This window comes from Petaurus breviceps, unplaced genomic scaffold (assembly GCF_028583685.1).
Source record: "Petaurus breviceps papuanus isolate PSGF00001 unplaced genomic scaffold, PetGlider_PUasm1.0 220, whole genome shotgun sequence".
Taxonomy (NCBI): Eukaryota; Metazoa; Chordata; class Mammalia; order Diprotodontia; family Petauridae; genus Petaurus; species Petaurus breviceps.
This window is the reverse complement of record NW_027185876.1, coordinates 20112113-20134991: the sequence shown is the minus strand read 5'-3', so window position 1 is coordinate 20134991 and position 22879 is coordinate 20112113. Positions and strand designations below refer to the sequence as shown.

The following is a 22879-nucleotide window of genomic DNA, read 5'->3' as shown; positions in this document are numbered from 1 at the left end:
AGATAGCTTCCAGCAAAGGGGAGCTGATAACCTTGTCCTCCTCAGAGCATATCCAGAGTGCTATGTTTCAGGTAGTATAGTTTATTAAGAAGATTGAGAAACTGGAGAATTTCTAGAAGAGGAAACGAGGAGAATAAAATTCCTCATGCCCTTGTGACCCTACTGGTCCATATGAGGAACAGTTCAAGGACCTGGGGATATTAGGCCTGTAAGAAAGAAGATGTAGGAAATATGACATAGCGGCCCTTGGAGAACATGAAATGTTGTCAGATGAGCTATCCAGAAATGGAAAGGGGCTGCCACAGGAGGCAGTGGATTCTGTCATCCTTGGGGTCTTACAGATAGAGAAAAGCTGGAATAGTTGGAAATGAATCTGGAATTTTGTGTTTATAGGATTCTGGGGTTGTGCAGTTCTGTTATTGCAGTGGCCCAGTAGACCAAATTCTTACTTGAAAGGGCTGGGTCCTTGAGATACTCTCATCTCATCTGAGCTTGAGGTAGCTCTCTTGGTTGTGTAGACGTTCTGTCTCCAGATCCTTAGGTTTCCTGCCTTGGAATAAAGTAATTTATCTCTAATCTTTCATGCTTTGCCTCTATTCTTTGTGTTCCAGATGTACCCTGAAAGATGAATTCTGACTTTTGGCATCCAACAGTCTGAGTCAGTCTTCTACGCCAGGGCTGAGATGGATGCTGCCTTGAGGATTCCATGTGAGAATCAGGGAAACTGTGGGTGGGCATATTATTGTGCCTTTTCTGAGAGAAAAATTAGGACATGGGTAGCATTAGGAGGAGGGAAAATGGGGGAGAAATGGGACAATTAGAAGAGACGGAGCAGTGATGAAGGAGGGATTTGAAAAGCTGAGTGGCTTATTTGAGTTGGAGAGAAGGGAACAATGAGTAAGACTATACAATGAAGGGGTTAGACTAAATCTAGGTCTCCTTTAGATCCTGTGATCTACATCTTTTCAGACATGGAGAACAAGGATGATGGAAGCAGTGGATTGCCATCAGAAGAAAGGGTAGTCATGGTTCAGGCAAATTAAGGAAGAGCATTGGCCCAAAAAGTGAGGTCTAGGAGAGGAATGGGATGGACCAATGGTTTGAAGGGTAGCTTAGTTCTATGGCAATTGTGGTAGAGGAGGAGGATGGAAAGGGACGGAGAAGAATTCCTGTAGCAATAGAGTGATGGATGAAAAGGAAAGGGATTGCCTCTGAAGAAACGAAGGTTGAAATACGTGGGAGGAATATCTCCATCTACATGGAAAGAGAAGAGGTATGATAAAGATCTGGGGATTGTAATAAAATACAGCTCAAGAGGTATCAGCAGCTTGATATGGCAGCCAAAATGAATGCAATTTTGGACTGCATTAAGAGAGGTATAACTTCCAGGAAAAGGGGATTCATATTTCCCCTAGACACTGCCCTACTCAAAGTATGTCTTCATTTCTGTGTTCAGTTCTAAGCACCACTATTTGGGAAGAATAGTGAAAAGCTGGAGTGTCCAGGAGGAGGGAAACCAGGAAGGAGGAAGATCCTTGAACCTATGCCATTGGAGACTCAGCTGAAGGAGCCTGGGATAGTGAACTGAAGATGACTCTGAAAAGAATGATAATCCTCTTCAAGTACATGCATAAAAGGCTCTGATAGGACAGAGAGATTCTAGATTCCCCAGAGGGTTTTACTAGGATAAAAGAGAGGAAATTTTAAAGTGGCCAATTTGGGCTGAATGACAAGACAACTCTCCTAATAATTAAAACTATCTGAAAATGGAATAGACTGTCTTAGTGGGTTCCCCCTCCCAAAGTCGATTTTCAAGTGAAGGCTGAATACATATTTGTTGGTTATGTGTGATTCTTTTTCAGTTATGAGTTACACTGAAGGCAGTTGAGATACCTTCAAATTCTGAGCCTTCTCTGATTCTGAACTTCTGTGATCTAAGTATCTTAAGCATCCTCCACTGTGAAAGAAATGGTGACTGTGGAAACCTCCTGACTTCACCTGAACCTGAAAGTAACTCTGTTGGGGGACCCTCATAACACATCCCAGCAGAGGTTTCAGTTCTTCATCCTGGAAACTTCTGAGTAGTTGCCAACCCAATCCTTCATACTTGGTCTCCGTCACTCCTCTTTGACACTGGGGTTCACTGAGAGATGAAGGCTCACCTTTTCCCCATCTGCCAGCCTGAGGAAACCCAGCATTGAAGCCTGAGGGTCATCAGGAATGAGATGGAAACTGCTCAAAAGATCCTAGGTGAAACTCAGCAATAAGCAGCGCTGAGCGTCTCATCCCACCTTTTTCTAGGAGGAATATCTCGATGGGCCACATTGAAAGCAAGCCAGGTTGACAGAAACAGAATTTAGGAGAACTGGAAGAGGTGAAACCAGAAAGGCAGAGTAGAGAGGAAAGGTGACTGGTGGTGTCAGAGGTGTGAAAGGGCTTAATGTAAAAGATAAAGGACTTGGAGAAATGATGACCAAGGGAAAAAGAAGGAACCTATAGTCAAATAGATCTGTTGGTCGGGGGTTTTATTTTCAAAGCTCAGCATTTGGGTAGATTAATTTGCATAGGCCAGCACAGTAGTCTTTCAGTCTAACCACTTGCTTTCTTCTTATCAATTATTCTCTCCCTGCGCTCCCTCAAAGCACAAACCATGATTTCTTGTCCTTCTTAGCCTCAAACAACCCCAATACCATTAGTTTCCTCACTAGCTCCTAGTCCAAGGAGGATAGTTACCTTTTCAGGGAGGACCAGGAAAGAGCCCTGGAATTTGGAATGAGAAGACTGGGGTTTGAATTTTCTGTTACTAGACTGCTGTGGTGATGCTGCTGGGATGGTCCATTTGTCTGACTCGGGTGAGCTATTTAATTGCTCAACGAAGGGGTTGCATTACATGGACTCTGAGGTCCCTAAATCCTATGATACAAAGTTTCCCAGAGATGGAGAACAGAGGTGAAGGAAACAGTGGGTTAACAAAACTGACTTAGGTTGTGGAAGCCCATTGGCCTCTCAACTTGGGGGCCAGGGAAGAAAGGAAAAGGTGCCTGGTTTAAAAGAGCAGCTGGTTCTGGGAAAATAGCAGGAGGAGGAGGTAGAAGGAGAGAAACCAGATGTGGAGAAGGAATCCCAGAGTAGGAGATAAATGAGAAAAGGTTTAGGATCCACAGTGAAGAAGCAGACTGCCCTGGTTCCTCATGGTGAGCACATCCATGTAGATGGACTGCAGTTTGACAAGAAAGTATCTGAAAGTTTTAATGGATGTAAATTCAATATGAGGGACCTAGATGACTCAGTGGATAAAGCCCTGGGCCTGGAATCAAGAAGACCTGAGTTCAAATTCGGCCTTAGATACTAGATACTTATTAACTGTGCAACCCTGGGCAAGTCACTTAACTTCAGTTTGCCTTAATCCATTGGGGAAGGAAATGGCAAAACACTTTAGTATTCACGCCAAGAAAACCCCATAGATAGTGTGGTTCACAGGGTCATGAAGAGTCAGACAGGAATGAATGACTCAACAACAACAGTAGGCTTAATATGTATCAAAAGCAGGATATGGAAATTTAAAGAGTTAATGTATTCTTGGCCTGCATGAGATGAATGGGGCATAACTTCCCATCAAGAAAGGGTTGATAATTTCAGTGTAGTCTTCCTTATGCAGAATATATTGTATTTCGGATGTTCCAGGCACCATAGTTGAAAAGTTGGGAGATTTTTCAGAAGAATGAAATCAGGGGATGAAGGTTCTTGATAATGTGGCATATGAAATCAGTTGAAGGAACTGGGGACATTGGATCTGGAGAATAGAGGAGTGTGTGTGTGTGTGTGTGTGTGTGTGCGTGCGTGCGTGTGCGTGCGTGTGCTTGTGTGTGTGGTGGGAAAGGATCATGATACAGTAGCCTCCAAGTATTTGAAATGCTAACTTGTGGACAGCTCTGTTTGGCCCCAGAGGACAAAACTTGGAGAGCAAGTGGAAATTGCAAGTCTTTTCCAGTTATGGGTTGAAGCAAAGCAGATGGGTAGAAATAGGAGATTCAGAAACCCTAGCAGTGCTGAAGAAGCAAAGCATTGGAAATTAGAAAGGAATGGACAATGTCAATTTAAGAGCTAAGAAAAGGAACCATGGGGAAGATAAGGGGATAAGGTGACCAGGGGAGAAAGGAAGCCCCTGCTCAAACAGAATGTTGCCTGGTTGATGGAGGCTTTTGTTTTCAAAGATGAACATCCAGGGAGATTCATTTTCATTGACCAGCACCATAAGACCCATTTTTCTTTATGCAGTTTAACCCCAAATCCAGTCATCAATTTTATTTCCTTTGCTGGCCCCCAGTCCAGAGACTGGGAGGTCGCACAGAGTTTGGAGACAAAAGGGAGGGAAGGGGATTTGAATGAGTCAGCTTCTACTTTATAACTTGTCTAGCCTAAGGCAAGATTCTCAGCCTCTCTGGACCTCAGGTCAGCATTGGTTTAAAAAAAAAAAAGAGGAAGCTCCATTACATGCTCTTGAAAGTACCTTTCAGGTTGAAATTTTATGATCTATAACTTCCCAGATACAAGGGAGGGAAGCAGTGAAAGTGAAGGATCAGGGCTGAAGCAGGCTGAGGGAGACGACTGGCCCATGCGGTGGTGTCCAGGAGAGAGAAGAGGCACCTGGTTTGAGGGCATACCTGGTTCTATGGTAATTCTGGTGGAGGAACAATGAAAGGGACTGTCAGAATGTGAAGGGGATAGTCCAGGGTGTGGGATGAAACTGAAGAAAAGGGAATTCAGTGCAGGGGAGCAGAAGCCCTGATTTTCAAAACTAATACATGTAGGGGGAGCATATCCCTAGAGAAAGCAGTTTGATAAAGATTGATCAATTCATAGGGATTAGAGTGGACTGCAAATTAAGATGAATCAACAGCATAGTATGGTAGGCAAAGAAAAGACAACTCAGTCTTAGGAACCATCTTAAGAGAGCTAGCTTCCAGGAGTTAGGAGACGATGGTTCACCTTTACTCTTCCTGTTCAGTGCTATATGGAGTATTGTGGTCAGTTCTAGACTCTACCTAGTAGGAAGGATACAGACAAACTTATTATCTCCTTCATCTTTTCACCATCCTCCCTATTGCTGTATGGTTACTACCCCATCAATCTCCAATCTCCTTTTTTTTTTTTCTTTTTGGAGGAGGGAAGGCAGGGCAATTGGGGTTAAGTGACTTGCTCATGGTCATACAGCTAATAAGTGTTAAGTGTCTGAGGCCAGATTTGAACTCAGGTCCTCCTGACTACAAGGCCGATGCTCTATTCACTGCACCACCTAGCCACCCCTCCATTCTCCTTTTTAAGTTCTAGAACCATAATCAAATTAATGTTTTCTGGATAAAAACCATTAAGATCAATTAAGGTTCAGTTGAACCTGTGGACATTCGAATCTTCCAACACTCCATTGCTTGACTGGGCATTTTCACTGGCTGTGCCCCATTCCTGGAATCATCTTCCATGATGAGGATGTCCAGATGAAGACATCGCTTCCTGGCTTCCTCCAAATCCTAGCTAAAACCTCCCCTTCTACAAGAAGTCTTTTCTGTTCCCCCTTAATGTGAATACTATCCCTCTTTTTATTATCTCAGAAGTATCCTGTATATATCTTGTTTGTACATAATTGTTTACATGTTGTTCCCCCCCCCCCAAATTAAATTGCAAGCTCCTTGAGAGTAAGGACTATTTTTGCCTATATTCATATCCCCAGAGGTTGGACAGTAGACACTTAATAAATGCTTATTAATTTGACTCAACCTGATGAAGAGAAGCTGGGAGGAAAACTTGATAATTGTCCTCCTCCAGTACTTTAAAGACTGTCCTATGTGAGAGGGAGTCAAGTAATTTAATGTTAACTTGGGATATTGCAAAGAGGAAATTTGAAGGTAAATGTTTTGTGGGGGGAGGGAAAGGGAAAGGGACTTCAAACAACTTTTTACCAAATGGTGCTATCAAAAGTTGGATGGGCTACCTCCAAAGGAATGGACTGCCTCATAATGGAGATCTTTTTTTCCCAAAGAAAAAGCATTTATTAAATACTTACTATATCCAAAGCATTCTGTTAAGTGTTAAGTCATTGCTCCTCTTCAAGAATGAAAGATGAATAACAGCAAAGGAATCTGCATGAGATCTCTACCCAGAGCAGGTGATGGCAGCTAAACCTTTGTCACCTCTATTTCTTATACATGTGCCTCATTACTATCTGGGTCTAAGTTTTAAACCTACTCCTCCCATGGTTGCTATGTGCATTTGTGGGAAGCAGCAAAACAGGTAATTAGGAGAATGTTTTGTAATAACTGTTTTTACCATGTTATTTGAGCTAATACATTTGGTAAAAGCTAATTGAGACTATGGGATGACTGTCAATGGGTAGAACTGCATTTGGTACTCAGAACCTACAGCAGGAGAAGCACAGTTTCTCTCTAGAGCTCTGAGAATAGTGATAACTCCCCTCTGGGGACCCAACCCACCAATTCAATCAAACTTTTTTTTTCTCTTCCTCCTCCTTTTCCTTCTCCTCTTCCTCTTCATTCTCTTCCTTTTTCTTCTCCTCTTTTTCTTTTCTTCTCCTTTTTCTTCTCTTTCTTCCTTTCTTCTTTTTCTTTCCTCCTCCTGTTCCTTCTCTTCTTCCTTCTCCTCCTCCTCTTCCTTCTCCTCCCACTCCTCTTCCTCCTTCTTTTCTTCTTCTTCTTCTCCTTCTCCTTTTCCTCCTCCTCCTCCTCCCCTCATTGCATATAGTCCATTTCTCCACTTGACATCATATACTTACATGTGGGTGCTCTGTCCATAGGAATATAATTTTGGTAACAGATATTTTGCAAAATGTTTTATGGTTTGGGGACTAGATTTTTTTATTTTTAAAAAAAATTTTAAAAAATTGATTTTTTTAAATTCTGGGACAATTTACTTTTTGTCCAGTACAATTTTCAGTAATGATTTCTCGAAATATAGCTCTCAAAAAACAGGCATTTAAAAAGCCCATTGTGTTTCAAGTGGAGCTACTTAATTAACTATGCCTTTAACCCCAAATCACTCTGGCTATCATTCAATGGCCAATAATAGCCCCCAACCCAAGCCCCTATGACTCATTGTTGAACTTTGGATGGCTTAGAATGATTATAAATAGCAATTGTTTTCTGTTCTCACCAGAAACATTGAGAATACCAGATTGATGTTTTCATGGTGGTAAAGTTAGACCATCTCTTGTCCCAATTCTTACTTAGCCCTTAGTCATTGAACTGAGTTACCTCAGACAAAACCTAGACCTGGGAAAGATCTTAATTTAAGAAGGCCAAGGACACGCACTGTATCCATGGCCATCACCAGTCATCTTGATTTTTGGCTTGCCACTGGACTCCAGTGACTCTGGAGGACAGAGTGAGGCTAGCAGCTTGGTGCGGGTCTGCCTCACTTAAATCCAGTTCATGAGCAAGTCACGATGTCATCCTGGTGAAGTCATTGGTCTGGACAAACCACAACCACAACAAGAGGATAAAAGAAACAAGATCAACCCCTTTCCTCAAAGATCTTATATTCTATTACAAAATAACACAGCAATGTTGTCAGAGAGGGGAAAGTTACAGGAACGGCAATGGAGCCATTGGGAAGTAGGTTGTGATTAATCCTTTCTGGGAGCAATGGCAGTATTGTCATGTTTCCAGAGATGGAAAAGGACAAAAGATAAGGGTGGAATAAGCATGAAGTGACAGGGAGGAGGATGAAGAGACAACCGGCTGTAGTCGGTCATTTATTAAGCACTTACTACAAGCCAGGAAGCTTGGCTAGAACAAACCTAGATAGAGTGAGCCATGAGAGAGATACTTGCTAGTCAGAGCAGTGCCCCCAGTGTGGGAATTAAGTCTTCCAGAGCATAGTTTCTAATACAGAGAGCGCAGCAGTGGCAACATGGATGACGGGAAGATGGCCAGGCTATAGCAGGCTTTACGTGCAGCAAGTACTTAATAGTTATTTACTGTAAAGTATCCTGAAGGTGTTTTCTCCTCAGGAAACCATAACTCTTCTTGCCCATTCACATTCAAATAAGTGAGCTAGTGAGCTGGGGCACCCTATCTTAGTTTTTCTAATCTCACAGAAAACCTGACAGCCCACTTTTTCAGACTCCATCCTCTTTCCATCATCTAGATGTCCAACCCTACTTGGTCTGGGAAGTAATTGGTAGAGGCAAGGTATGGAGTTAGGAGTTGAGGAAAGCTTCTTATAGAAGGTAAGGTTTATGTTGAAACTTAAAGGAAGTCATGGAGGTCGGTAGTGGAGGGAGAAAGAGTATTCTAGATATGGAAAACAGCCAGAGATAATACTCAGAACCAAGAGATAGAATATCTTCTTTGTGATACAACCAGGAGATCAGTGTCACTGGATTAAAGAGTATCCAAAGGGGAGTAAGATGTAAGAAGACTGGAAAGGTAGTAGGGTCTTGGGTTATGGAGGGTTTTGAATGCCAAACAGAGCATTTTGTATTTGCTCTTGGAGGCAATAGGGAGCCAGTGAAGTTTATTGAGTAGTGGAATGACCTGATTGGACCTGTGCTTTAGTAAAATCACTCTAGTGTCTTGAATAGAGAGTGAATTGGGGAGAGGAGAAACTTGAGGCACCTTTAGCAGGCACTGCATGGTGATGAGGGCCTGCACTAGAGAGGTGGCAGTGTCCACATGAATAAAATGCAGGAACTGAACCTAGAGGCTCCTTCTACTTTTAAATCCTCTAACCTAAAGCTTCCCGGGTATGAAAAACAAGGATAAGAGGGGAGCGGAGGGTACAAAGCAGAATGAGCAATAGCTGAGGCTCCCAGCAGGAGACCTCTGACCCAAAAACTGAGGGGCTAGGAGAGGAAAGAAAAAAAAATCTGATCAAAAAGGTTACCTAGTTCTATAGTAATGGTAGTAGGAGGAAACACAGATAGATGAGATGTGGAGAGGAAGTCTTATAGAGTAGGGTTGAGACAGAAGAGGAAAACAATTTATTTTGAAGTAGTAAAGCTCCAGGGGCTCAGGGAGAATACAAGTGAAGTACAAATCCATTTGGCTAGATAGCCAGCCATTTGTGTGATAGAGATCTGGAGGTTTTAGTATACCACAAGCTCAATAAAATTCCACAGCATAACATGGCAGCCAGAAAAACTTAATGCTCCTGACATACACTGAAGAAGGGGTCTTGTATTCCAAGAATAAGGAGATGATAAGAAGAGGATACTTTACTCCATCCTATTCATCTGGAATTTTGTTGGGTTTTGGCACAAGGTTTTAGAAAGAATAATGAAAAGCCGGGACTATCCCAGGGCAGGAAAATCAGAAGGAGGGTTGAGATCATGCCCAATGAGGATCAGCTGGAGAACTTTGGGGCACTGATTAAGGAGAAGAGAAAACAGGACAACTTGATCACTATCATGAAATACTTGAACGGTGATGGTGGCAGGTGGATTAGTTCTGTTTGTCCTAAGAAGGCAGAGTTAGGAGGTGAAAGTAAAAATTACAAGAAGGACAATTTAGGTTGGCTATCAGGAGAATGTCCTATCCATTAAAGCTATCCAAAAGGATAATGGGCTGCCTTCTGACATGGTATGGGACTCCTTTTCCTAGAAGGTCTTCAAGGAAAGGCTGAATATCCACTTGTAGGGCATGTTGTAGAGGAAATCTTTTTTCAGTTATGGATTGGACTAGAAGGCCACTGAGGTATTTTCTAAGTCTAACAGTCTATGATTCTGTTATTCTTCGCTAGAATCTAAGTAGTTCCAGCCTCCTTTGGGACAGAGGCTGGGGTTCTGAAGCTCTCATTTGGGATTCTGGATCATGGGATTCTGAAGGTTCTCATTTTGAGCTAGAATTTAAAAGTAGCTTTCCTGGTTGGATTTCAATGGCATCTCGTCAGAAGGCTGCAATGCTGAGCATCAGAGTCCTTTGCTCTTGATCCCTCATACTTAGTACCTGTTACTTCTCTTGATCTGAAGTATTCACTGAGATGAAGAGTGAGCCTTTCTGCCTGCCAATCTGAGGTAGATGTCAGTCTATGATTGGACACCCTTGGTTATTAGAGGTGAGATGAGAGCTGTCCTAAGGATGCCAGGTGAAAGGGAAAAGCAAGGCAGGGCAGAATATTCTTATTTTTCTGGGATAAAAATGGAGATGGAGGAGTACTTGAAGAAAAGCTATTGAAAGAAATAAGTTTGAAGAGAGTGGAAAAACTGAAGAAAGAATTGCAGAATTAAAGAGGAAAGATGACCTCCATTAGGTCTGTATCCCAGAGAGATTTTTCAAAAAGGAAAAGAACCTATTTGTACGAAAATATTTATAGCAGTTCTTTTTGTGGTAGATAAGAACTGGAAATTGACGGGATGCCCATCAATTGGTGAATAAAAACATTTTGGTATATGGTATATGATTGTAATGGAATAATAATGTTCTATAAGAAATTACATGCAAAGAAGATGATTTCAGAAAAACCTGGAAAGACTTACACAACCCAATGCAAAGTGAAGTAAGCAGAACCAGGAGAACATTGTACACAGTGACAGCAATATTGTACAATGATCAACTGTGAATGACCTATCTATTATCAGCAAATACCATGATCCAAGATAGTCCCAAAGAACTCATGATGAAAAATGCTTTCCACCTCAAGAGAAAGAACTGATGTCATCTGAATACAGAAAGCATGCTATTTTGCTTCCTTCTTTCCTTCTTTTTCTTTCTCTTTTTATTTTTTCTGTCTTTTTGTTTTCTTGTATGCAATGACTAGTATGGAAATGTTTTATATGATCACACATGAGCAACCTATATCAGATTGAATTTGGAACTTAAAAATAAAACAAATGTTAAAAATTGGGGGAAAATATCATTTTAATAAGAGGAGAGGTGAATATCAATTTGAAAGGAGTAAAAGGGAACAATGCGAAAGAAAGAGGACATGGAGAAATTTTGAACAAGGGGAAGAGGAGGACCCTCTGGTCACAACAAAATTGATGATCTGATTAGCGCTTCTTATTTTTCAACCTCTGGGGAGGCTGAATTTACATAGGTTAGTCTAATAAGACACTTCAGCCTCATCTTACCTCCTACTTTCTTCATAACAGTTATATTTTTCCTGAGACCTATTATTTTCCTTATTTTTCCCATTCAGCTCTTCCTCAAACCCATTCTATTCAAATTGCTCCTTTGCTCTCCAGTAGTACAGGGGTTGGTCACATTCTAAGGGAGAATCAGGAAAGATCAATGACTTTGGAATCGGAAGATTTTGGTCTGAATCTTATGACTTACACGTTTTTACTTGTGTGACCTAAGGCAAATTTCTTAATCTCTCTGGGTCAGGATTTCTACATTCATCAAACAAAATGGTTGACTAGTTGGTTTTGTAAGTGTTCCTTCCTTCTCTGTATCACATGATGCAGTGATGTCTAGCTTCCCAATTATGGGAAAAGAGGTGAGGGAAGCAATAGGATATAGGGCAGAGTCATAGCACTTGGGGCTAAGGCAACATGAGAGAGAGTGTGCTGGCCCATGAAGTGGGGAGTTTGAGGGAAAGGAGGAACAGACCCCTAGTTTGAAGAGCCCCTGATTCTTTGGTAACTCTGGGAGGGAGAGGTAGAAAGCGACAGAAGCTGGAGAGAGAATACCTCTGAGTGGGGAAGAAACCTAAGAAGGTTTTCAGGGCTAGTCCAGGCGGGAAGCCTGTCCATGACAATTGTCAGGACAAAGATGTACATGCTTTAAGGGGCCTACAAGCTCAGTATAAGTCAATAAGATATGGCAGCTCCCAAAATTAATGGTGTCCATGGGCTACATTAGGAGCAGAATTTCTAGAGTAAGCAGTTGTTGATTCTCAGGGGCATCAGGTAGAGTAGTAGATGTCATTGGGTTTGGAGTTAGAACACCTGAGTTCAGATCTAAACACTATGTGACCCTGAGCAAGTCACTTAAATTCTGTTTACCTCAGTTTCCTCAACTGTAAAATGGAGATCATAAAACCAATTTCATAAGATTTTTAGTAAAGATCAAATGAGATAGCATTTTTAAAAGTACAGTGCCTGATATGTAGTAGGAGCTATATAAATGCTTATCCCCTTCCATCCTCCTTTGCTCCACTCCTACATTATTGAGTTTTTAGAACAACAATTTACAAAGAGTATTGAAAAGCTGAAGATTGTCTGGAAAAGGGAAACTGAACAAGTCAAAGAGATTCTTGAGGACATACCATTTACGGATCAGTTGACAGAACCTGGGACATGGAGGCTAGAGTGGAGATGCCAGGAGAAAATGTTTTTTTTTTTATGTGGTTGAAAGGTTGGCATGTGGAAGAGGGGTTAGACTGTGTTTGTTACCAATGGGCAAAACTAGGAACAATAAGAAAGGGGGGTGCTGCAAAGAGTCAAAGGTTATGACAGCAAGAAAAACTCCTTAACGATTATTCCTTTCCAATAGTAGATAGACTGCCTCAGGATGTAACTGCTTCCCCCTCACCAGAGAACTATAAGCCAAGGTGAGAAAACCACTTGTTGGCTGTAGCGTAGGAGGATTGATTTTTCAGTTACTTGTTTGGGCTAAGGGAGCACTGAGGTCTCTTGGAATTCTAACATTCTATGATTCTGTTATCTTGGTATCCTAGGTAACCAACATTCTCAAACAACAGGATGGGACTCTTGAGGTCCTTTGCTCTCATTTGAACCTGAGACTTGCTCTCCTGTTTGAACTCCATATAACATAACAGAGGCTTTGGAAACTTCTGCATCTTTTTTCTCCCAACCGCTTAAACTTGGTCTCAGCTATTTTTCTTTGTCTCAAAGGTATGTACATTGAAAGATGGAGGCTGAGCTTTTCCCCTTCACTAGCCTGGGATGCCCACCAGTCCACTATTGTTGATTCATCTGTATTGAGATGGGAGCTGTCCTGAGGCCCAAAGCTGAGAGTTTTGGAAAAGCAGAACTAGGCAGATTATTGTGCCTTCTTTGGGAGAAAAAAATGGAGATGGGTCAGCATTAGAAACAAGGCAGATGGAGAGAAATAAGGAATGCTGTAGAGCTGGAAAGAGCTGAAGCAGCCAAGGTGGGTGATTTAGAGATAAAAAGCAAGAGTCAAATTAAAAGGTGTGAAAGGGAACAATGGAGAAGAGAGTGGACCTGAAGACTAGGGGACTGAAGGGCCAGCTGATTCCATCTGAAATGACTTGCTGATAGGCAGCTTTTTTTTTTCAAAGCTCAACGCTTGAGGAGGCTAATTTGTATAGGCCAACTGTTCGAGACTCTTCAGTGTGCCCTCTTTCTTCCTATTACTTTTCCCCACCATCCCTTCTCCAGGCACAAACTATGAACTGCTATTGCTGAATTTTTCCTATGTAGCTTAAACTCAAACTCAGTAAGTTACCCAGTAAGTTAGCTCCTTTGCTATCCCCCTGTTTAGGGGTTGGCTACTTTTGAAAGGAGAATATGGACATAACACTAGAGAATGTAGTTAGGAGAAAGAAAATCAAATCCTGGTTCTACTACTTAAGACTTGTATGACCAAAAGCACTATTCTTAATCCTTTTGAGACTCAGTTTCCATATCTATAGAATGAGGATCTTGGGCTAGATAGCCTCTTTAAAATTTTTTAAAATTTATTTTTAGTTTTCAACATTCACTTTTATAAGGTCTTGGGTTATAAATTTTCCCTCTCCCTCCCTGTTCCCCTCTCCAAGACAGCATGCAATTTGATATAGGTTATACATGTACAATTATATTAAACATATTTCCATATTACTCATGTTGTAAAAAAAATCAGAACCAAAAGGACAAACTACAAGAAAGAAAAAACAAAAAAAGAGAGAAAATAGTATATTTCTATCTGCATTCAGACTCCATAGTTCTTTCTTTGAATGTGAATAGCATTTTCCATCATGAGTCTTCTGGAATTGTCTTAGATCGTTACATTGCTGAAAAGAGCTAAGTCTGTGAAAGCTGGTCATCACACAATATTACTGTTACTGTGTACAATGTTCTCCTGGTTCTGCTCACTGCACTCAACATCAGTTCATGTAAGTCTTTTCAGGTTTTTCTGAAATCTACCTGCTCACCATTTCTTATAGCACAATAGTATTCCATTACATTTATATATCACAAGTTGTTCAGCCATTCTGCAACTGATAGGCATCCCCTCAATTTCCAATTCTTTGCTACTACAAAAAAAATCTGCTTTAAATATTTTTGTACATGTGGATCTATTTCCTACTTTTATGATCTCTTTGGGAAACAGACCTAGGAGTAGTACTGCTGGGTCAAAGGATATACATAGTTTTATAGCCTTTTGGGCATAGTTCAAAAATGCTCTCCAGAATGGGTGGATCAGTTCACAACTCCACCAACAATGCACTATTGTTCCAATTTTCCCACATCTCCAACATTTATCCATATCTATAAAATGAGGATCTTGGGCTTGATGTCCTCATAAGGACTCTTCCAGTTCTAAATCTTCTGATCAAGGCTTCCTTCCTATGGAGAGCAGAGGTGAAGGAATTAGTGGATTATGAAGTTATGAAGATATGAAGTAAATTTATAACTGAGACACGTGGTGGGAGGCCACTGGAAAACCAGGTGAGGGACTAGGGAAGAAATAAGCTTCATTATTGAACTTATACCTGGCTCTCTGGTGATTGTGGTAGGAAGAGGTAGAAAAGGCTATGGGTCAGATATATGGAAGATAGCTCAGATTGTGGCATAATGAGAAGTAGAAAGGGATTGACTGTGTGGGAACAGATACCCTGATGTTCAGGGTAGATTGATATGGGCTTCTGTGTAGAGAGATACAGTTTTATCAGAAAATTTCTGTAGATTCAGTAGACTACAAACTCATGACACAATGAGACCATAATACAGCATCCAAAAAGACTCATGAGATCTTGGGCTACATTCAATGAGGCACAGCCTCCCCCAACGTCCCAATGAAGCTTGCCCTATTTAGACCCCATTTTGAATATTGAGGTCAGTTCTAAATAACACAGGCTAGAAAGGAGGTAGAGAAGCTGATGAGTATCCAGAAGGGCAAAATCAGGAGCATGAAGGTCCTTAAGACCAGGCCATATAAAGACTGGTTGGTGCAACCTAGTTCATTGAGACTAGAGAAGTAGAGACAGGAAGGGGAAAAAAAAACCCAAAACACAAGTACTGTTTTAAGTAGTCAAAAGGCTAGAATGTAGATGAGCCATCTCAATGTGGAATGGACACTTCTTTATGCATTACAGTCACACAACTAGTCAGGGTCAGGGAGAAAGAATGTAAAACTAGCTCTCTTGATATTAGGACATCACTGTTTGCTCTAGAGAAGGCTTGCACAACCCGCAGCCTGTGGGCCACTTATGACCCTCGGGCCACTTGCAGCATGCTAAAGGATTTCAGATGGCCCGTGAAAAATGGAGAGGAAAACACCTTTTGTGTATGGAGGAAATTCTTTGGAGGACCACGGGCTGTGCAGGTCTGCTAGGAAGGATGCTGTCTCCCAAGCAGGTGTTCACCCACACCTTCCAAAAATGATGGGCACCAATTTGTTTCTAAAGACCTCCAAGAAAGAAGAGTCTGCAGCTGCTTTTTCTGCTCCATTTCAACGTCTTAAGTGAAAGATTGGAATCCTCAGGGACTTAATATCTAGCTAGCAATTATACAAATAGCTAGCATTTATGTAACACTTTAAAACTGGCAAAGTACTTTACAAATATTATCTCATTTAATCTTCACAACAACCCCAGGAGGCAGGGACTATTATTTCTATTTTACAAATGAGGAAACAAGCAGACAGAGGTTAAAGTAACTTGCTTTAGGTCACCCATATCTAGGAATTATCTGAGGCTAGACTTGAACTCAGGTCTCCCTGACACCAGATTCAGGCCTCTTTTCTACAATGCCACAAGAAAAAAAATATCCAGTGACACCTGAAATAGATTTTTAAAGGATGACACACACTGATTTTTATTTCAGATATTCTTACCCACAGTCCTCTGGTACTGTTACCACCTGAACAGACACCCATCGAGATAAAAGGTCTTCCTGAATTTTGGAGAAAGTTTAGGGGAGTTTGCTTTGAGAGATATGTATCAATGGATGAGGCTTAGGTAAGGAAAAGAGGCTCCACAGCTCTCTGGTTTCTGATTCCTCCAGAGCAAGATTTGTAATCATTTTTGTGTCCCAAACACCCTGGTCAGTGCTGGATTGCTGGATGTCATCAAGAGTGCTCTTCCAAAGCCACTGACCTTCTATAGCTCCAAACCAAAACTCTGATTCTGTGAGAAATTTATTCCACCATTAGGTGGAATTAGGTGGGGAATGGGGAGTGAAGAGAGGCAGGTGTTAGATCCAAGCTCAGGACATCAACCACTGTGTTCAAGATATTTTCAAAGGGACCAATGGAATAGATGATGATGATGATGGTGGTGGTGATGATGATGATGATGATGATGGTGATGGTGATGATGATGATGATGGTGATGGTGATGATGATGATGATGATGATGGTGATGGTGAAGGAGGAGGAGGAGGAGAAGAAGAAAGGAGATTAGACCGAAGAGGAAATCCTGGTTACTCTGTTGAACCTTCTTCCCTAGAGAAAAAGGCACCAAGCCAACCTAAGAGACCCAACAGAGGAGAAACACTCAAAACATTATCCAGGGGGCAAGCTCCATCTAGTCAAATAAATGAGGGTCCTGTTTCCTACCCTGGGTGCTGATCCATAAGGGCATAGATGAGAGATCCTCAGAGACAGTGTCTCAAACACAAGTCGAGTCTGATGTGCCTGAGGCCAGCTTTCACCTGTGGCTGCTTCTCTTAGTACTCTGAAGGGCTCAGGCCAGCCACTCTCTGGGATCTTTCTCACTGACCACAGGAAGGCACAGATGAGAAGAAAACTGACCCAGGGCTGTCTGCTTGCTTACACAAACCTTACACACTTGATGTGTACAACACTATACACCAGTCTTTGCTTGGTCAGGAAAAGAAATAACATACGCAGCTGTGATCCAGACCCTGGAGGGAGAGAGTCCCAAGAAGGTACCCAAGGCTGTCAGCTCCTGACCAGGATATTGTGCCTGGTTGCTACAGAACATCAAGACCATTAGCTTTTCCCCCTCAGCAGGAAAAACTCCAGGAACATCAGAAGACCCAGGAGGATTAGGAAATATAAAAGGGACTGGAGGTGCTCTGTCTCTGTCACTGACTACAAGCAAATGAGGGGCAGAAGGAAGAGAGGCATGACAGGGGCTGGTCTAGTCATTCCAGGCCCACTGCCCTGCGGCCTCAGGATCCCATGCCAGAGAGATAAAGCCTCCTTCCTCGTGCCCCTCCAAAAGAACTGAGAATGCTCAGCACTGGGTTTTTGATGTTGATACAGATTTGTCAGTCTTGAAGAAGATGGCCGATGGAGAGTCTTGCGGAGACAAAAGTTTCTAGCCATCTTTGAAACTGTGTGAAGGAAACTATACTCCCACCATAGGATGGGTACCTCACACTAGGCACCCCAAACTGGAGGCCTGTTCTTATTCCCCACCACCCAGTCTTGGAATGCCTCCAACGTCACCCAGGGATCCAGGGATCCCGGAACCCAGGGATCCTCTGATCTCCTGCCCCTGGGTCAGAGGGAGAAGCCCCGTTCCAACAAGGCCAACCTCCTTATGGCAGAAAGCCATGGGGGTTGTTTCTCCCCTGGGCCATTTGCCTAGGGCTTCTTTTGCCTTTCTAAAAACGTTGCCCCAATGAAAGCTGAAAGAACAATGGGATGGCCGCCTCTCCCAACTCAGCTAGGGACTCCAGCTGAAGCCAGAAGTGGGGGACAGGGAAGAGACCCCACTTTATGTCCAGGAGAGCTGTGCCTGGCAGTCCCACAGGATCAGTGGAGGGATGCTAAGCAGGGACCATTCTAGGGTAGTGGGTGGTGATGCCTGGCAGAGATGATGGGCTAGGTTCACATTCCTGGTGGGCACTATGCACACCTCCCTCATGTCCTGCTGGGCCCATCTGCTTGGCAGGACCAATGAGGAGTAGGCCTGGTGAGAATGGCATGGTGATATCACCAGAGGACATGGGCAACCCTGGAGAATAAGAGGGTGAGTTACTCCTCCATGTGTGTGCATTGGCCACATGTGTTCCTTACACATGTGCCCCTTCACAGGTGTGCATTAGGCATACACGTTCACTTTGTATGTACCTCTCCACACATGAGCCTTGACTACACAAGGAACACACACCAGAGAGGCATGTATATAAGGAATACATGCATTCATTCTTCCCATTGATATTATGTACATTTGTGGGAAACTGTGCCCCAGGGTTAGAGGCTGGCCACATGTAGAGAACACACATGTAGAGAGAGCTATGCCCATAAGGAAAATATGCAACCACTTTTCCCACGAATATTATTGCATATTTGTAGAAAGCAACACCCTGGATTTAAGGTATGAGGAAGGGACAAGAGGTAAAAGGTGTCTAGGAGGTGTTACGGTGCAGGGAATAACAAATCTACTGAGAGCAATCCGCGAGGTGCTGTCGGCGCTTCAGGGAGATGTTCAGTTACTGAGAATCTAACACCATTTGTGTGTGATAAGCACTGGGTTGAGCATCAGAGATATGAAGAAAAGCAAAAAAAAGGTCCTGTCTGTTGGAAGTTCACCATCTAACGGGGGAAATAACATATCAAAAGCTGAGTACAAACAAGACACGGGTCGGACAGACGGGAGAGAATCTCAGAAGGAAAGTACTGGCATTTGGGAAGAATAAAAAGGCATGTTGCAGAAGGTGCCATTTCAGGTGGGACTGGAAAAAAGCTGGGGAAGTCATTGGAAAGCATCCCATGCAGAGGGGACAACTAGGAAAATGGCCAGAGTTGGGAGATGGAAAAACCAAGGTGGCCACTGTCACCGGCCCATAGAGCACTCAGAGCGGAGTGACAAGGACTGGAAAGGCAGAAGGGGGTCAAGTTATGAAGGACTCCAAATGCCAACCAGAGGACTTTACACGTAAAGTACTTTTAGAAATAAAGGACTTACTGAGCAATATAAGACAGACCAAACCTTATCTATTTCTGTAAATGACCAAGTAAATAATAGCCTACAGTGATATAGCTCTTGCTATGTGCTATTGGAACGTAAGCACTGTGCCAAGGGGTTCACAAATGTTATCTTATTTAATTCTCACAACAACCCTGGGAGATTAGTGCAATTAGTATACCCCTTTTACAAATGAGGAAACTGAAGCAAACCGTTAATTTGATTAAAATTTTAAAAAAGAAAGAAGAAAAACAAATTAACCTGTATCAAAAATGAAAAGGGTAGAGTCACCATCAATGAAGAGAAAATTAGAACAATAATTAGGAGCTATTTTGTCCAACTGTATGCCAATAAATTTGAAAATCTTGGTGAAATGGACGAATATTTACAAAAATATGAATTGCTCAGATTAACAGAAGAGGAAACAAAATATTAGCAAAGAGATTATAGTGACTTATCACAAGGATAATACACCAAGACCAGGTAGGATTTATACCGGGATTGCAGGGCTGCCTCAGCATTAGGAAAACCATCAGCAAAACTGACTGTATCAACAACAAAACTAACAGAAATCATATAATTATCTCAATGGATGCAGAAAAAGTTTTTGACAAAATACAATACCCATTCCTATTAAAAGCACTAGAGAACATAGGAATAAATGGAGTCTTCCTTAAAATGATACCTTAAACCATTAGCAAGCCTTATATGTAATGGGGATAAACTAAAAGCTTTCCAATAAGATAGGGGATGAAAAAAGGATTTCCATGATCCATGATTATTATTTAAAATAGTAGTAGCAATGTTATTTTTAGCAATAAGAGAAGAAAAAGAGGGGCAGCTTGGTGGCACTGTGAATAGAGCAACAGCCCTGGAGTCAGGAGTACCTGAGTTCAAATTCGGCTTCAGACACTTAACACTTACTAGCTGTGTGACCTTGGGCAAATCACTTAACCCCAATTGCCCTGCCTCCCCCCCCCCCCAAAAAGAAGAAAAATAAATTGAAGGAATTAGAATAGGCAAAAACAACTTTAGCCAAGTTATAGAATATAAAATAAACCCACGTAAATCACTGGCATTTCTATATATTACTAACAAAACCCAACAAACAGCAAGAGATAGAGAAATTCCACTTAAAGTTACTTGTAGACATTATAAGTATTTGGGAGTCAATCTATCAAGACAAACCCAGGAACTATATGAACACAATTACAAAACACTTTTCACACAAAATTAGATCTAAATTACTGGAAAAACATCAGTTGCTCATGGGTAGGCCTAGCTAATATAATAAAAATGAAAATTCTACCTAAATTAATTTACTTATTCAGCACTATAACAATCAAACTACCAAAAACTATTTTATAGAATTATAAAAAAATTATAATAAAATTCATCTGGAAGAACAAAAGATCCAGAGTATCAAGGGAATTAATGAAAAGAAATGCAAGGGAATGTGGCCTAGCTTTACCAGATCTTAAACTGTATTATAAAGAGGCAATCATCAAAGCTACTTGGTACTGGATGGATCAGTGGAATAGCTTAGTTACATAAGACACAATAGTCAATGACTGCAGTAATCTGCTATTTTATAAACCCAAAGACCCCAGCTTCTGTGATAAGGACTCACTATTTAACAAAAACTTCTGGGAAAACTGGAGTATGGCAGAAACTAGGCATAGACCAACATCTTACACTGTATATCAAGATAAAGTCAAAAGGGCTACACACTTTAGATAAAAAGGCTGATACTATAAGCAAACTCAAAGAGCAAGGAATAATTTACCCATCAGATTTATGGAGAACAGAAAAATTTGTGAGTAAATGAAATAGAGAACATTATGAAATTCAAAATGGATAATTTTTATTATATTTCATTGAAAAGTTTTTGCACAAACAAAGCCAATGCAACCAAATTTGGCAGGGAAGCAGAAAGATGGGAAATGTTTCTGATAAAGGCCTCATTTCTAAAATGTATCAAGAACTGAGTCAAATTCATAAGAATTGGGTCAGCTAGATGCCACAGTGAGTAAAGCGCCGGCCCCAGAGTCAGGAGGACCCAAGTTCAGTTCCAGCCTCAGACACTTAACACCCACCCACACCCCCCACACACACACACACAACTAGCCTTGTAACCTTGGGCAAGTTACTTAACCCCAATTGCCCTCCAAAAAGGCAAAAGGCAGAAAACAAAAACAACAACAAAAACAAATTTATAAGAATTACAAGTCATTCCCCAATTGATAAATGGGCAAAGATAGGAACAGTTTTCAAATGAAGAAATTAATGCTATCTATAATCATATGAAAAAAATGCTCTAAATCACTACTGATTAGAGAAATGCAAATTAAAACAACTCTGAGGTACCACATCACACCTATCACATTGACGGACATGACAAAACAATAAAATGATAAGCAATGGAGAAGATGTGGGAAAATTGAAACACTGATGCATTTTTGGTAGAGTTGTTAACTGATTCAACCATTCTGGAGAACAATTTGGAATTATGCCCAAAGGGCTGTAAAACTGTGCATACCCTTTGTCCCAGCAATACCAGTTCTAGATCTGTATCCCAAAGAGATCATTAAAATGGGAAAAGGACCCACACATTTAGAGCAGCAATTTCATGTTGGTATTGGAAATTGAGGGGATACCCATCAACTGGGGAATGACTGAACAAGTTATGGTATATGAATGTAATGGAATATTATGTTCCATAGGAAATGATAAGCAGGCAGACTTCAGAAAAAGCTGGAAAGACTTATATGAACTAATGTTAAGTAAAGTAAGCAGACCTGGGTGAACAACATACATAGTAACAGCAACATTGTGCAATGACCAACTGATAGATTTATCTGTTAGCAATGTAATTCTAAAAGATTCATGATGGAAAATGCTATCCACATCTAGAAAAAGAACTATGGAGCCTGAATGCAGATTGAAGCACACTATTTGCTCCCTTTTTTTTCCTTCTTTCTCATGGTTCCTCCTATTGGTTCTAATCCTTTACAACACAACTAATGTGAAAATATGTTTAATATGAATGTGTATATAGAGCCTATATAATATTTCTTTAGAGCCTATATCAGATTGCATGCCATCTTGAGGTGGGGGGATAGGAGGGAGAGGGAGAAAATTTAGAACTCAAAATCTTATGGAAGTGAATGTTGAAAACTATTTAAAACTATTTTTAAATTTTAAATTAATTTTAATATTTTTTAAAAGTTGTAGTTGCAGATATATAATATAACCAGCATAATATTGATCTCATCTTGTTACCATATGATTTTTATTTCTTTTGCTAGCTCTATATATTTAGAAAGCTTTTCATTCCACAAAATTTGGAGATAATGAGAATTTGGTATAATGATCTCTATTAAAAAAGCATTATCCTGGGGGTGGAGCCAAGATGGCAGAGTAAAAGCAGGGACTTGCTTGAGCTCTTGCCCAAACCTCTCCAAATACCTGTAAAAATGACTCTAAACAAATTCTAGAGCAGCAGAACCCACAAAATGACAGAGTGAAACAAATTTCTAGCCCAAGACAACCTAGAAGGTTGACAGGAAAGGTCTGTTGCACCAGTCTGAGAAAAGAATGCAGTTCAGCATGGGCCACTCAAGCACAAATAGGCTAGAGCAGGCCTCAGGGGACTGAATCACTGGCAGCTGTGGCAGTTTCCACACTTCTCAACCCACAAACACTAGAAGGTCAGTAGGAAAGGTCTGTGGGACCTGGGTGAGAGAGGACCAGTCTCAGCCCCAGGGCAGTGGTGGTGGTGGCAGCAGCATCAGCAGAGACTGCTTCCAGAACTCTCAGCCCATAGATGGTGGGGGGATTGAGTGACTGATCA

The 22879-nt window shown here is 41.4% G+C and overlaps 1 long non-coding RNA gene across 1 annotated transcript in view; it reads left to right on the top strand.

Annotated features, from left to right (window-relative positions):
* Positions 1-6051, top strand: part of LOC138166235 (uncharacterized) — a 62750-nt gene extending 56699 nt beyond the window's left edge. Inside the window, exons 5-6 of the long non-coding RNA XR_011169573.1 lie at positions 612-708; positions 1457-6051. This is a non-coding gene — a long non-coding RNA (uncharacterized lncRNA). The remainder of the gene's footprint in view (positions 1-611; positions 709-1456) is intronic.
* Positions 6052-22879: the final 16828 nt, after the last annotated feature.